Raw genomic sequence first — 17396 nt, forward strand, 5'->3', positions numbered from 1 at the left:
TATGAACCAGAATACTCTAGCAACTGCATTGCAAAATGCTAACAATTGCTCAGAAACATAGATACGTTTGCATACGTAAATGCTGCATTAGCAATTGTTGCTATGGAACATATGTCGGCATGTCCTCATAAATTGCATTTAAGTTAGCCAGTCTTCCGATTTCTGATAAATACAAACATTGAAAGTGTTTTGAAATCTGAGTTTTAAAATAGTTAGTACTGTAAATAAATCCTATAATGCTAGGTCTGCCCCCGACCAAAGATTTTCCTAGTTGACTTGTAGTCGTTAGTTTAAGCCATTAGTCATTAACTTTGTTATTTTAATAGCTTTTTCATTTTGTATAGTGTTGTCAAAAATATCGATATTTCGATAAATATCGATACTGAAATATCTGAACGGTACCAATACTAATTTCCCTAAGTATCGATACTAGCCGAGCTGTCACTTTCACTTCTCTCCAAAGGCGCGTTGACAAACACCACACACACTCGCACTCCTCTCATTCGCTCTGGTTAAATAGCAAAAGTGAAGTGAATGTAAAGATGGCGAGTGCATGCGGCGCCCCCGCGACCAGTTTTGTTTGATAAAGAACACAGCAGGAGTGCTATCTGGAAATATTTTTGATATGAAGCCAGACATTTTTGTTGACATTGAGATTGGATTTGATTTGACTTGGAAATACAAAAGATTGCACTTTTTATTTACTTGCACTTTATTGGTTTTTGAATGTATGGCAATCTGAGAGGCTTTTGAACAAGTGCAAAACCTCAGGACATTTTGTTCATGTAAAATATACCTCATTGTCATGTTCTAGACAGTTCTACCCTCTTAATATTGTGGCAGTTTTTTTCTCTGTGGTAATGAAAATGGTATCGAATATCGATATTTTTCAAGGTATCGTATCGAAGTTAGAAATTCTAGTATCGTGACAACACTAGTATAGAGTGCAATTTGAATTTAGATTTATTTATTTGATATAAGCTTTTAGATTTTTAAATAAATACATTTTAGTTTCAATGCAAAATCACTTAAGCCACACACATTATGTATTTTCCCGGACAATGAAATACCCGACCGGTAGAGAATGCACAGATGATGTAGGTTCTTTGATATGAGAACGAATCGGTTACCTAACGTAACCTCGGTTCTCTCTAGATGAGGGAACGAGTATTGCCTAAGCTAGCTTACGCTACGGGAAAGATTCATCTTTTCTGAGATATTGAAGCCAAAAAATTATCCTTAATTTTGTATCATTTGTCAATGCAGTGCAGCAACTGCAGACCTTGAGGGGGCTAGCTAGCGAGCTCATTGGTTGCTCTGCGGCAACTGCTGCAGCCTATAGATCGAACTTGGGCGTAACTCGCGTCCAATGAGAGGCGCCCGCGCTATTACATCAAAGCCCGCCAAAATGGGCGTGGCTAGAGTGCATATAAGCGTAGTTCGTAGGCTGGAACCCTGGTTTTCATTGAATGAAGCAAAAGTCGCTCGTGGCGCGAAGCATCGGCCGGCTACGCAATACTCGTTCCTCATCTAGAGAGAACCGAGGTTACGTTAGGTAACCAATTCGTTCTCTTACGAGAGGTTCTCTCGTATTGCGTAAGCTAGCTTACGCTACGGAACCCATTGTCAACGCCGTGCGCTCAAGCATCCACTGCATGAGCCCCGGGGTGGGGGACCCGGGGAGCCCTTATGAGTGGGGAAATAATATTTGGCCGGCAAGAGTGCGGGCCAGTGTGTGTGTAATACATAAGCACATAGTGGGAAGGGAACGACAGAGCGGCGGTGCCGGTCTGTGTGGAATGAGTCCCATCAGTGCAGCTCACCAGGGGAGCTGTAGCGTATTAAACCGCTAGTAGTTTTGCCTGCAGGGCGGGCACTTCCAGATTGTAAAATCTGACAAAGGTGGAGGGGGAAGCCCAACCCGCTGCCACACATATGTCATGAATGGAAATCCCGCTGGACCATGCCCACGATGAGGCCATGCCTCTAGTGGAGTGAGCCCTAATGCCCAACGGGCATGGCAGGTCTTTTGACGCGTATGCGGCAGCAATAGCGTCCACTATCCATCTAGCGAACGTTCAGCGAACGCCGCGACGGCCGCCACATACACTTTGAGCGTGGATGGGGATCTGCCCTTATCCAGCAGCTCTTGTAAAAACACGAGCAGCGACGACACCCCACATGTCCGTGGGTCCAGGTCTCTGTCGGTGCACTATTTTGAAAACACAGACCATTTTGACACATAGAGTCTTCTCGTGGAAGGGGCTCTGAACGGTATGACGGTATGATGGTGTTTATTACCCCTTCTGGCAGAGCGACGGGTAGTCGTTGATCACCCACGCGTGCAGCGCCCAGCGCTCTGGGTGGGGATGCCAGATCGTGCCGCGAGCTTGAGAGAGGAGATCTGCTCTCACTGGGATGGACCACGGCGCTGTCAGTGACAGCTGCGTAAGCTCCGGGAACCATGTCTGATTCTCCCAACGCGGGGCTATGAGGAGCACCGAGTGACGCGTTTCCCTGATCCTCTGCATTACCTGTGGCAATAGCGAGACGGGAGGGAAGGCGTAAAGCGGGCGGTTGGGCCAGTCCTGGGCCAGCGCGTCCTCGCTTTTCGAGAAAAATATTGGGCAGTGAGAGTTCTCTTCTGACGCAAGAGGTCTATCCCTGCTCTGCCGAATATGCGCCATAACTTCTGGACTGTTTGAGCCTGCAGGGACCATTCCCCTGGAGGAATATTGTCTCTGGACAGTCTGTCTGGGCCATCGTTCAGGTGGCACTGGGTATGCGTTTCGTCAGATGGAAGAGGTTCCTGGATCTGACACTGCCCTGACGGTTTAGGTAGGATACCACAGATCTGTTGTCCGAACGGACCAGGAGGTGGTGACCCTGAATGACCGGGAGAAAGCGCACAAGCGCGTACTCGACCGCTATCATTTCCAGACAATTTATGTGAAGGAGCTTTTCCTGAACTGACCATAGGCCAAAAACCGGAGAGCCCTCGCAGACCGCGCCCCAACCCGTGTTGGACGCGTCTGTCAAGATGACTTTTCGGCGAGATACAGCTCCCATCGTCACTCCCCGCTGATACCATTCGGCCACTGTCCAGGGCTGCAGAGCTGAAATACAGGTCTGAGTCACCTTGATCGGCTGGCGGCCTGTGGCCCAAGCCCGGCGAGACGCGCGGGTGTTTAGCCAATGCTGAAGCGGGTGCATGCGGAGTAAACCCAGCTGAAGTACTGCTGCGGCTGAGGCCATGTAACCTAGCACTCTCTGAAATTTTTTCAGAGGCGTGAGGCTGTTCATCTGAAAGGGCGCGGCTAGTCGCTGAACACGGCGCGCGCGCTGTGTAGATAAGCGAGCCGTCATTGCCACGGAGTCTAGTTCTATTCCAAGGAAGGAAATTGCCTGACTGGGCTGTAGTGAGCTCTTGGTCCAATTGACTGCAAGACCCAAACTGTTCAGATGGCTGAGGAGAACTGTTCTGTGAGACAGAAGCTCCGTATGTGACTGTGCCATAATCAGCCAGTCGTCCAAATAGTTCAGAATTCGCAAGCCCTGACTCCGCAGGGGTGCGAGCGCCGCATCCATGCACTTCGTGAAAGTACGGGGTGCTAAAGACAGGCCGAACGGAAGGACGGTGTATTGATAAACCTGGCCGTCGAAGGCGAATCTCAAGAATGGCCTGTGACGGGGATTTATCTGAATCTGAAAGTAGGCATCTATCAGATCAAGAGAGATAAACCAGTCCCCCTGGCGCGTATGCACGAGGAGTTTCCTGATTGTAAGCATTTTGAACGGTCTTTTTGCAAGCACCTTGTTCAAACCCCTGAGATCTAATATTGGTCTGAGGCCGCCGTCTTTCTTGGGAACAAGAAAATAACGGCTGTAAAACCCCGACTCGCTCAGCGAAGGCGGCACTTTCTCTATGGCCCTTTTGCACAGAAGGTTTGCTATTTCTGAACGAAGCATGCAGGCTGCTTCCGTGTTCACAATAGTTTCGAGCCGCGCTCTGAAGCGGGAGGGCGGCGATCGAACTGTAGCAAATAGCCCTGTTTTATTGTGCTTAACACCCATTTGGATATCCCTGGGATAGCTTCCCACGCTTTGAAGCGTAACGCTAGAGGGTGAATGGCCAAATCGCCCTGATTGCCGCACACAGCGCGCTGAACAGAATGTGTGAGCGCGCTTACTGTGCTTATGCATGACTGCTCGCAGACAGCAGGGACAGGCTGTTCTGTGAGTGACTTCCCGATTGAGGTGAATGGGGAAAGAGTCACATCTGTTAAGTGATGCGCGAGCATAGTCACGGGCACGGGACTTACATACAGAGAAGTGTTTGCTGGCCGTGTGACAGAGCGGGCAGAGAATGGGCGCGCGCACATATTCGTGAGCGCGTTTATTGACTCTAACACTCGAGCGGGTTGTGTCCGCTTTATGTGTGTGGGCTCTGATCGGGACACGGGAAGTGTAATGCTTGTGTGTAGAGGTGAACACTGGATTGTGGGCACATTTTCTACACATAAGGCTGGTCGTGTGACAGAGCGGCCAGAGAAGGGGCGCGCGCACGGATTCGTGGGCGCGTTTATTGACTCTAACACTCGAGCGGGCTGTGTCCGCTTTATGTGAGTGGGCTCTGATAGGAACACGGGAAGTGTAATGCTTGTGTGTAGGGGTGAACACTGGATTGTGGGCACATTTTCTACACATAAGGCATGTTTGCTCTTTACAAGATTTCTTTGGGTCACCGTGAAAACGGCGTTTGAGTGCAGGCAAGCGGGCAGTATCACCGGCTTGTTGGCTGCTGAATCCACCACTGTAGTAGCCTGAGAGAGGGGGACTGACAGGGGGCGAAGCTTTGACGGTGGTCCGGCCGCGGCGGGACTGAGCCGTCGTTTTTTCAACAAGGCTAGGAGGACTTCGGTTGCTCAGGTTTCAGCGCAACCTTAGACCGAGGCCCGCGGGGGGGCGGCGGTCTGCGGCGGCTGTCTGAGCACGATCGAGGGCGGCCGCCCTGTCGACGCTGAGAAGTCTGACTTTGTTGAGCTGGGCGCTGTGAAGAGGCTCGTGCAGGAGGCTGGTCACATGGGCGGCCTGCAGAGGAGCTAGCCCGACGCGGCAGGAAGAAGTTCATGGCTTGGGTGGCTTTCTGGACTTCTGAAAAGCGGTCAACAATGCCACTCACCGCGGAGCCGAAGAGACCGGTCGGAGAGAGCGGTGCGTTGAGGAATGTGGAGCGCTCTGCTTCTCCCATGTCGGCTAGCGTTAGCCACAGATGTCTCTCGGTCACAGTCAGCGAGGCCATGCACTTCTGCAGCTGCAGCTTTGGTGGCGCGGAGGGCGAGGTCCGTCGCGGTTCTTAGATCTGTAACAGCCTCTGGGTGCCTGCCTTTCTCATCCCACTCCCGAAGAAGGTCCGCTTGGAGGATCTGTAAGACGGCCATGGAGTGCAGAGGCGGAATAGGCGCGGCCAACATAGGCGGAAGTCGCTCTGCAGGCCTTAGACGGGAGCACTGGCTTAGACCGCCATCTCGCGGAGGGCGGGCAAAGGTGTGCTGCTACCGAATCCTCGACCGGGGGGATGGAGGAGTAGCCCTTGATTGTGGAGCTCTGGCAGGAAGGGAGCGGCCCGGGCCGCGGGTGTTGCGCGGCGACGGCTCTGAAGAAAGCAGCCGTCGAGTCTGTTGGGAGCCTGCTCAGGGGGCGGTGACCACTCGAGCCCGAGGCGGTCGACGGCCTGTGTGAGGAGGCGTGTTAGTTCCCCTTCGACTCCGGCGCGGGTCCTGCTGGACTCCTGGGCCGAGGAGGAGGCGTGGGAGCCTGACCACTCATCGCTGTCCGAAGCCATGATGGAACAGCCCTTATCCTCCGCCTCGTCCTCCGAGATGGCAGCAGTGCGGCCGCTGGGCGGCAACTGCACGTCCCGGGGGGGCGGGGAGGGTGAGAGCGATGCTCGAGGGAGAGGCTCCGGCGAGGCAGTCGCTTCTATCACCGGTTCTGGCAGCCTTTGGGAGCGGCACTTTTTCCTAAGCGGTGGAACGGAAGGCGGCGCGGCGGCTTCGGTTCTGAGCGCTTCGAGTCGAGCCCGCAGGGTCGACATCGGAAGCTCCTCACAGAGGTCGCATCCGCCTTCAGCGAGGGCGAGCTCTGCATGCCCCAGGCCCAGGCAGAGAGCGCAGATGATGTGGCGGTCTCCGGCGCTGAGAGGGGCGCGGCATGAAGCGCAAGTGGTGCGAGGCATCTTAAAAAAGACGCTCGTTACTCTTTTGTGAAGTTCGTTAAGAACTAGCTTGCTCTAAAAAAGGATACGTCGCCGGATGGCGTAGCTCGCAGGATGGCTGAAGGTGGCGGAGACGGCCGGCTTCTTCGAGCGCTGTCCAAGCTTGCTAGATGCCCCTCGAACGGCGACGCGGCTTCCAGTTCAGAGATGCGAAGAGCTTCGCTGAAGAGATGAAAATCAGGGTTCCAGCCTACGAAATACGCTTATATGCACTCTAGCCACGGCCATTTTGGCGGGCTTTGATGCAGTAAGCGCGCGGACGCCTCTCATTGGACGCGAGTTCACCCAAGTTCGTCTATAGGCTGCAGCAGTTGCCGCAGAGCAACCAATGAGCTCGCTAGCTAGCCCGCTCAAGGTCTGCAGTTGCTGCACTGCGTTGACAAATGATACAAAATTAAGGATAATTTTTTGGCTTCAATATCTCAGAAAAGATGAATCTTTCCCGTAGCGTAAGCTAGCTTACGCAATACGAGAGAACCTCTCGTAAGAGAACCACTTCACGTGATATGAGCCTGAAGCGATCATCCGTGTTCTGCAACTGCTTTCGGGTCCTTGAATAACTTGGAATGTGCGAGTAAGGGTAGCCGTTGGACTTTCTGGTGCCCTCCAAGGGTAAGATGGTGCCCCCCTAGGGATTTGGTGCCCTACGCAGACTGCGTAGTCTGCTTATAGGGAGTGGCGGTACTGGTTCTATCATCACAAAAAAAAAAAAACGCTTCTGAGCTTCAGCTTAATTTACATTTCTTTGTGTGGTTCAATTCAGTCATGTGAACTGGCATGTGAATGAACTTGAAATGGCAAGAATCTTGGGCAGACCTTTCATTATTTTTAATTGGCATATCCACACACAACAGCCTGGAGGAGCCTGATAATAAACCGACATAACCGATTGTGTTTGCACGAATACTTGCAAAGGTCTGCGTTTGTGTGTGTGTATTTGACTCTACACCTGGTGTACAGCGTGCGAGTACCGAATTTAGTTATATTTCACGGCTTATTGCACTCTTAATAACTCGTTTAATATCAAATGCGTTCCGCTTTGTATTTTCTCATTCATCCATGTTTCTTCATTGCTCTAACACGTCAATAACTTTAAGCAGTCCTGCCCAATGAAAGCCGCACGGACATTTTTACATAACGTAATAACAATAGCAAAATCTCTATCGATTGACACTTTATTTTGTCACCATGATGTATATCATCATTTTGCCCAGCCCTAGCTTGAACAGTTTGCAGTGGAATCATATCAGTACCATCTTCAGTCCTAGCCTTTTCATACTGTCAGTGAGCCATTTCAAGTCCGTCACATTGCTAAACCAGTAGGCTATATAAACTGTGATCATTGTGGAGCATCCACAATCTGTAATGCACATAGAGTGTTCATGTCCCTTTTTTCTGCATGTCTGTTTCCAGGTATTGCAGATATAAACTTCTGTATGTGCGTGATTCTAGAAAGAAAAAATAAGCCACTTTTCTTTGTATTTTTGTGTTTACTTCAATGTTATAAAACTGATTAGATAAACGCTTACCTCACAGGTTAATGGTTTTACTAAGAACTTTCAAGGTGGCCTAGGACTTTAGCACAGTATCGTACATCTGCTGTCAAGAAAGCCGAATCAAATTATTACCTTTTATTAATTTAAATTTAAGTCATAAAATTGCTATCCAAATATTTTATTTTTATAGGCTACACAAAAAAAGTAAAGAACAAAGAAATAAGAGGATCTCCAGAATGTTAAATAGTGGTAGCATACTCTATGAGTGGGTTGGCAACCTCCCTAGGCTGACAGAAATGGTTTAACTCTAGTACTCGGCAGCCAATTGGAACTTACGACACATCCATTCAAACTGGACAAATGGTCAAATGGTTAGAAGTATGTAAAATTGACGCCTGAGATCACTCGTTGTTAATGTGTTGTTTGCCCATCGTCTACATGTTGTTTTCACAGTGATTTTTCACATGCAAACAACGTGTAAACAACATGTAGACGACAAAAAGACAATGCGCAAACAATGTACAGAAAACATATTGTTTGCACGTTGAAATATCTTAATACAAGCTCTTGCGTGTGAAGAAACCTCTGCCACGTGAGCAAAATAATTCCCCAAACACAAACACTTTTTAATTTTGTCAATCTTTGGGTGGGCTCTTGCTATTTTGTGTGTAACCACAAATACCATTGGTTATTCACTTTTCCCGGAAGTTAGTTGTGATTTGCTCCCTTTTATTATGAAGAACCATAACAAACTCACCTATTCTTTGTGAGAGACAAGGCTTAATCAAGGGACACTCTGCATGCAAGTCATTATTACTTCATTTTTAGCTAATTCTTCAAATAATAACAGAGTTGATTTAATATTGTATAATGTATATAATGTGTGTATCTTTGCCAGATGCTTTAAAAACAGGAAGTCGACTTGCTAATTGTTGCATTCTTGTTATGTTACTATAGAACTTAAAGAATTTATTTAAATATAATATAATGTAATTTACAATCTGACTTTTGTCATTGCAGTTGTAAGACACGTTATAATTAACTGAATGGTTGTAAGCCCAGGGAATCATAGTCTTAGTAATAGGAGGTTGCAACTAATGCATCTACATTAGTGACTTTAAACCACTGTTTTCAAAGTTGCTGTAAGGTTGCTATCTTTAGTTTGCATAATGTATGTCACTTTAGATAAAGTAAATTAGTGTACATAATAATAAGCATGCAATATAAACATTTTGGAGAAAGCATTTTTTGTTTATCAGCCTAGATATTGCCGTCTTGTCAATATGAGTGGTTGATAGTGTTTTATTATGCTTTCTATCACTTGGACAAGGGTTCCTACCTACAGGTCACCCACAGCTATGCCTAAACTGTGCCTAATATGTAATTAATAGCTGTAGTTTACTGCACCAGGGGCATAGTCTTCTTCACAGGATACTTTTCAGAGATTACTCTTTTTAGATCATTGCTGTCATAAAATGTAGATAGATGATTTAACTCTAAATGTGAGAAAACAACCTAGCAGGATCTTGCAACTTAGCCAAATATGCATATAAAAAGAAACCATTATTAGGCCCAACATAGAAAACTAAGTGACAAGTACACAGCATGTGAAAAGTATTTTCCCCCATCCTGATTTGTTCTGTTTTTTTGTGTATATCTCATACTAAATAAAAAATTCAGACAGATTCTAACATAAACAAATGCAATCTGAGTAAACACAAAATACAGTTTTTAAATGATAATGTTATTTATGGAAGCAAAAAAGTTATACAATACCAACTGGGCCTGTGTGAAAAAGTATTTGCTCCTTAGTTATTAAATCCCCCAAATCAATGAAACTGCATTCATAATGGGGTTCAGCTGGACTAAACACACCCTAAATACTGCCTGCCCTGTTCTATCAAATAAACACCAAAATAGAACTTTTTCAGCAGCATTAAGTTGGCTAAAAGGTCTCGCCCAGTAGCACACTATGCCGAGGTCGAAATAAATTCCAGAAATTATGAGGAAATGGGTGATTGAAATGCATCAGTCTGGGAAGGGTTACAAAGCTATTTCAACGGCTCTGGGGCTCTGAAGTGAGAGCCATTATCTCCAAATGGAGAAAACGTGGCACAGTATTGAAACTTCCCAGAAGTTGTTGACCTTCCAAAATTCCTCCAAGAGCAAAGCAATGACTCATCCAGGAAGTAAACCACTCCTAAACCGGAAGAACATTAAGGCTCATCTGAATTTTGCCTAAACACACCTTGATGATCTTTAAATATTTTGGGAGAATGTTCTGTGGAATGAGGAGTCGAAAGTGGAACTGTTTGGAAGACAGTAGTCCAGCTATATCTGGCGTAACTCAAACTCTATGGTCAAGCATGGTGGTGGTAGTGTGATGGTGTGGGGATGCTTTGCTGCTTCAGGGCAAGGGTGACTTGCAATAATTGAGGGAAACAGGAATTCTGATCTCCACCAGAAAATCCTAAAGGAGAACGTCTGGTCATCAATCCGTCAGATTAAGCTCAAGCGCAATTGGATTATGCAGCAAAGACAATGATCCAAAGCATAGGAGTAAGTCCACCTCTGAATTGTTGGCAATTAAATGATAGTCTATGTATTCAATTTCAAGAGTGTAGTCCATCAATAGACAAAGGTGTTGCAGGCATAGATAAATGTTAAGGTGCATCGCAGTTCAACCTGCAGGTAATTTCGGTGACGTTCAGCGGGGTCCAACCTAAATCCCAGGTTGGAGTAGGGGGCAGTGGTGGTTCAGTGGTTGTGGCTCAGGGTTACTGACCAGAAGGTTGGGGGTTCAAGCCCCAGCACCACCAAGATGCCACTGTTGTGTCCTTGAGCAAGGCACTTAACTCCAGGTTGCTCCGGGGGGATTGTCCCTGTAATAACTGCACTGTAAATCACTTTGGATAAAAGCGTCTGCCAAATGCATAAATGTAAATGAGTGACATCAGTTCATCCTCTGAAGTAAAAAAAAAATGAATTGATGTCTGGCTAGCGCCGGCTGTATTTTGTCGTCATCTCTCAGTGACACAGTCTCTGTAGGATTCCGACACCAAGCAGGAATGAAGCTGGATCTGGCAGCTTAAATTAATTGTGTTTATGACCTCAAGACAATATTATTGTAATTCTTTACTGGGAGGATGTCCAGCAAGTTCAATAAATACAATTCAATTGGTTCAAAATGCAGCTGCCAGAGTGCTGACTAAAACCAAGAAATATGATCATATTAGCCCAATTTTATCATCGTTACATTGGCTACCTGTGGTTCCTAATCAGCAGATGTCTGAGATTGATGCAATAATCCATTTAAAAACAGTGGAGAAAACGAATGTATGCAGTCGAGACGCGAGATGTAGACAAGTGGAAAAAAGAAAACAATTCTACAAACACTCGTGCAGTGTGCCGTCAGCAACAGGAACAAGAAGTGACGTCACACCAGGTCAAAGTCCTGACATGAACCCGATTGAGATGCTGTTGCAGGACCTTAAATGGGCAGTTCATCCTCAAAAACCCTCCAATGTGGCTGAACTAAAGCAGTTCTGCAAAGAGTGGGCCAAAATTCCACCACAGCATTGTGAAAGACTAATCTCCAGTTATTGGAAGCATATGGTTGCAGTTGTTGCTGCTAAAGGTGGCACAACCAGCTATTACGTTTAAAGGGGAAGTGAGTTTTTCATATGGGTGATACAGGTGTTGAATAAATTTTTTGCGTAATAAATATATATATAGATATATGGATATATATATATATATTTGAAAACTGTATTTTGTGTTTACTCAGGTTGCCTTTGTTGTATGTAATATCTCGTTTGAAGATCTAAAACAATTTAGTATGAAACATACACACAAATAAAATCATGAAGGCAGCAAGTACTTTTTCACAGTACAGTATATGGTATAAAATGGTAAGATAAATTAATAGTAAATAATAACTTCTTGAAATACAGTATATCCTTAAGCCAAACATGTGCCAAGATACTACAGTACATGTAAAAATTAGTTTTAGGATCATAGGACAGGATCAAGCAGATGACCACAAAAGGAAAAATGTTGAATAACCAGCTGCCTACTGTATGTTCTCTGCATGTACCTCCCCTGTTGATCAGCCATCTTGCTGAATTGACTGTCTTGATTTGCCAGTTATTACTGGAGTCTTAATACTAGAGTATACAATTTATAAAAGATAAATTGTTCTATGTAGTTCTACCTATCATCACAAGAATGCAACAGCTCGGTAAACTGTAGTAAACTAACTGTTTTTAGTGTCTGGAAAAGATAAATATTATATAGTATAAAATCAGACCTGTTAAATGGAAGACAAAAAAAATATGTACAGTAACCGGATCTATTTGACCATAGATGCATGCCAGCAAGCATGTTCGTAATTTTGCTAATTACTGCCATGCTATCCGGACCACAGAATACAATTTGACCCAATTTAATGAGTTTAATTCCACTCTTTTTAAACCAGATGGAATGTGCACAAGCTTTGCTCTGGGATAAAGCTTTCAAAGTCCTTAAAAAAAAAAAAAAATTAAAAAAAAGTTCACCCAAACATTTTAATTCTTTCATAATTTGCCCTCATACGATTCCAAAACTGCATGACATTAAGCATTAGCAGCATAATTTATTAGTTCACCTCTTGTGTTGCATAAAATACATACAAATCTGGAACGATATGAGGGCGAGTAAACGATAACAGAATTTTTATTTTACTGCAACCTACAGTAACTCTTTAAACAAAAGAAGCAGTAAGTGTGATTTTAAGTGTATGACAGCTCATGTTAGTTTGGAATCCTTTGAAGCCCAAATAAAGTGGAGAAAATGGTCCATACCTTTATAGCCTATTAACATTCTCAATAAAACCCTCCAAATGCATCTGCTGCATTATTTAGTCTCCAAAACTACAGCTCTTTCCAGCACATTAATTTTTAATGCATGCCTTTGTACCATAAGTGCTTTCCTCCATCCATGATAAAGCTCTCTTTAGCAGCTGTTGAAACGCATTTGCATTCGGGAATGCACGTTAAGACACACGCAGACTCCCACTGACAGACAAGGACTGACAATGACAACTCAAACAGACATTAAAATGGACACAGCCCCTTTTAAACATCTACGGCTCTATTTTTTGCATGCACATTATTATAATGTGGAAGGATGGCATGACACTGCAGTCTGTGGGGAGATTAGATCGGTAATGTAGGTCAGGTCTCTATGTGGAGGGATATCGAGAGCTCCTCTCCCCTCTGGCCTCTATCATGGCATATTTGCACCAATCTCAAAGTGCTTTCCCCCTGAAAAACAAAATCGAGGTGAGTATTTATAGAACTGGATGGAAGAATGGTTTGACTTCGTTCTCTTTTCATTGGCTGCACAGTTATTTTTGATTTGCATTCTTAAAATAAACTCCTTTTTGGCTGGTACTTATTGCTCCTGGACTTATAAAGACAATCAGATCACCCAGAGCAGGACAAAGACTTTAGAGAGGTCCAACAGTGGCACTCTTGTGAGATACCAGCCGATGGAAATGGCACACATGGTCAACTGCCATGACAAGTTCATGGAATATGCCAAAGACTTGTTTGCACACTACAGCGGTGTTTATGCATGCTCACACAAGCACCTAAAAATGGCAATGCTACCACGTATAGGACATTTTTCAGTAATGTGGTAGCGTAGCATGACAAAATGCCACATTGCCTTTCTTTTTATATCAAATTTCGGATGCAACTCCACAAAAAATTAGTATATATGTGTTCACCTCCAAAAATCCACTTTCTTTCTGATATGAAATATCGGGAAGTCCAATTCAGTTTAGTGAATCCATTTATTTGGAAGTTCAGTGGAGGGTGAAATTACTAAAAACAAATCTTTAAATAAATCATTTAAATACATAATAAAATAATTAAACTATTGTGTCATTAAATTAATCATTAAATCACTAAATAAACTAGTTGTTTAAGTAAACTAGTTTGTGTACATTTTCAACTAAGCATCGTCTTTAGCTTGATTTTTTTTTTTTTAAATCTGCAAGTTAACTCATTTAGTGACATATTTTATTGTACCCAAGCTCAGCCATAGATGCGGTGTAAAAAACCAACACACTAACCACAAAATAATTTGATAATTTGTCATTTGAACTGGCGACTCGAGGGGTGGTAGTCAGCGTATTTACTCGCTGAGTTACCCAGGCCCCAGTGATGCAATGTATTAAAGAAGAGGTAGCATATTTTTAAAAATCTAAAAAGGGTCCAGTGATGTCCTTCAGGTGGGCCAACAACAGTCTCTCAAATGACTTCATGATCACAGATGTCAGAGCAACGGGTCCTGTGATTTTGGGTGTCTGTTAGGCCTCTCCACACTGATGCAGGGTCTTTAGCTGAAAACATGTTTTTCAGCTATTCATGATTTTATATTTTTGTAACATTTAATTATTTAAATTATTTAACCTCTGTACATTAAATTAAAAGAAACAATAAATAAAAAAATCTGGAAAATACCTTTTTTTATTTTTTGTGTGTGTGTTTCTATAAAAAATACATTTACAATAATTTGTTCAAAACAATGTATTATTTAGCCAAAAGCTGCTGTTCATTATTATATTTTCGACTCAATTTACAAATTATACTCTTTTCTAGGTGGTATTTATTATAAATTAATCTGCTCAAATGCTATTTAATGTAAACCTAGTTGAGATCCTTATTGTTTTTGTGGCAGATAAACACTGATTGCACAAAATAAATATATAACTGAAAAGATATCACTCCCTTAATAAGCTCAATTATTGCCCCACCTGGCCGACCCATATATAGCTTCAATGTAGTAAGCTGTGCAAGCTACTTTTTGTTTGTAGCTTGTGGTGTTGCTCAACATCTTAAATTATAAATAGTACCGTAATTTCCGGACTATAAGCCGCAACTTTTTTCCCACGCTTTGAACCTCGCGGCTTATACAATGACGCGGCTAATATATGGATTTTTCCCGCTTTCAAATTTTATATATAAAAAAAAAAAAAAACACATTCTGTGACGTGCTCAGTTTTTTGGCGGCGCGAAGCTTTCATTAGACCAATGAAATTGCCGAACGGGTTAAGGTCAAAACAACTTTTTTTGTTTACTGTTTAGATTAAATCAATTGTGCTCAAACTTCCCATCATTCTGATTACGGTAGTAATTTTGTCACCCTCACCATGGCAAAGACATGGAGAAACGCATATGATGCTGTTTTCAAGTTGAAGGCGATTGATCTGGCTGTTGGAATAGGAAATAGAGCTGCTGCACGGGAGCTTGGTCTTAATGAGTCGATGATAAGACGTTGGAAACAGCAGCGTGAGGAATTGACTCAGTGCAAAAAGACAACTAAATCTGAGGCTATTCAACTCCGAAACCGAAGGAGATGACTTCAGTGGTTTCAGTGCACAGGACGAGGAAGATAGTGACCAATGACTTTCTTGGTAGGCTACTGTTTACTGCAAATGTTTTATTACAAGCCGTGTGTGGCAGCGGGGGCGTGGTCAAGCGCCCGTCTGGGAGAGAAAAGCTGTAAGGGCGCTTACACCTGCGCTAAATTATGTCTAACACCGGTGTCTAATTTCAAGTGCCCTGCTTCACGTGTCCTTCTTGGGAAAACTGTCACACGGGCACCAGTGTGACAGTTTTCAGCAGGGCACTTGACGTTCCAGGTAAGGCTTTTAATGGCCACAGCAATGTTTACAATCAATTTTATAAAGTTTCTCAATTCTTCTATGTGCCAACACTAGACTGACGTGTGTCACTCTCTCAGCTCTGTGGCTGCTGCCTTTTTATGCCACTCTCCCCATGCTTACTGAAATTAGTGGAGTGGTGGTGGTGTAGTGGTCTAAGCACATAACTGGTAATCTGGTTATCAGAAGGACGTTGGTTTGAGCCCCACAGCCACCACCATTGTGTCCTTGAGCAAGACACTTAACTCCAGGTTGCTCCGGGGGGATTGTCCCTGTAATAAGGGCTCTGTAAGTCGCTTTGGATAAAAGCGTCTGCCAAATGCATAAATGTAAATGTAGACACTGGTGTTACACATAATTTAGCTCAGGTGTAAGCACCCTTACCACTTTTCTCTCCCGGACGGGCGCTTGACAACGCCCCTGCTGCCACACCGTGTTTCGTTAAAGCCTGAGTAAAGTTCATTTGTTTCAATGTACCGGTAGGCACCTGCGGCTTATAGACAGATGCGGCTTATTTATGTTCAAAATAATATTTTATTTAAAAATCAGTGGGTGCGGCTTATATTCAGGTGCGCTCAATAGTCCGAAAATTACGGTATGTAGCTTGACAAACCACAATCTAAGTAACAGTATCTGTTAGTAATTAACTGAAGACCGGTACTCTTGCAGCTTGCAATAGAAAAGGTGTTTTGTGGCTGCACGCTACAGGATGTGTTATTTGAGCCACAGGGAACAAAAGACAGGTGCCCAGAGCATTTCCACACACCTATCCCAAGGGAGGTGAGCTCAGTTTACTGCAGTCACAGAGGTTTGCGTTAGTTAATTAATTCGAGCAAACCATATGACAAAGATGCGAAGATAAACCAAGCTGTAGCTTTCTAAGTCAAATGATGAATCATAAATGAAAGCGTTCTTCTGTTATCAGATAATAGATCTGTCACTTAGCATTCTCGCACCAATTAGATTTGTGAATTCTTCCTAAGAATAGTGTCAGGTTATGATTTTTAAGAAAATGTAGTAGATAAGGTGAAAGAACATTGAGAACGGGTTGTTCCTGGTGTTCTTCTAAAGGATGAGATGAAATAGGTTAAAAAGGGATTTCCAGAGAACAGTTGTCCACGACTAAGTGGTCCATTCTGCAACTCGAGGGAAATCACGTCCTAGATTCTTTTTTTCATCATTTAGTATAGAATACTCATGCATTTGTGTGGCCGTACCGAACACAACACAATATATATAGGCATATGACACCACACCCAACCTTCTCTCACTCTCTCATGATATAGATTTATTTGTATGTGTTTATATGCACTACAGGTACAGCCTGGATTCCATAAACCGCATAAACGTCAGTCACCCTGATTTGCATTTAAGTGTATTTAGGGCTGACGTGATGCAGAACTTGTGCTAACATGTGAAATGTGACAGGAATCCAGCCTATTAGACAACAAGAGGAGACATGGAGAGAAAGTCTGTGTACAGATAAAAAGAGTGCAAGTGTGAGGAAGTGGAGAAAGGCGATATAGCAGGGAGAAAAAGCAGATAAAGTGATGCAAATCAAAGGATTTATTGTCACTATGAACCTACATTAATGGTCTGCACTTATATAGCGCCTTTTATTAACCTTAGAGTTTACCTAAGCACTTTACACTGTCCAATTCACACACACATTCACACTCGCAGTCATACACCAATAGCGGCAGAGCTGCCATGCAAGGCCATTGGGAGCAACTTGGGAGTTCAGTGTCTTGCCCAAGGACACTTCAGCATGTGGAGTCATGTGGGCCAGGAATCGAACCGCCAACCCTGCGATTAGAGGCCGACCCGCTCTACCACCAAAGCCACAGCCGCCCATGACATTAGCTGGAGTAGAAAAGCTTTAGGACACACATAATGGAGCAAATATTTGCGG

At 44.1% G+C, this 17396-nt stretch overlaps 1 protein-coding gene across 1 annotated transcript in view; it reads right to left on the minus strand.

Annotated features, from left to right (window-relative positions):
* Positions 1-17396, minus strand: part of LOC127639037 (anoctamin-1-like) — a 66800-nt gene that overhangs the window by 15338 nt on the left and 34066 nt on the right. The window lies entirely within an intron of this gene.

This window comes from Xyrauchen texanus, chromosome 47 (assembly GCF_025860055.1).
Source record: "Xyrauchen texanus isolate HMW12.3.18 chromosome 47, RBS_HiC_50CHRs, whole genome shotgun sequence".
In the NCBI taxonomy this organism is placed as follows: domain Eukaryota; kingdom Metazoa; phylum Chordata; class Actinopteri; order Cypriniformes; family Catostomidae; genus Xyrauchen; species Xyrauchen texanus.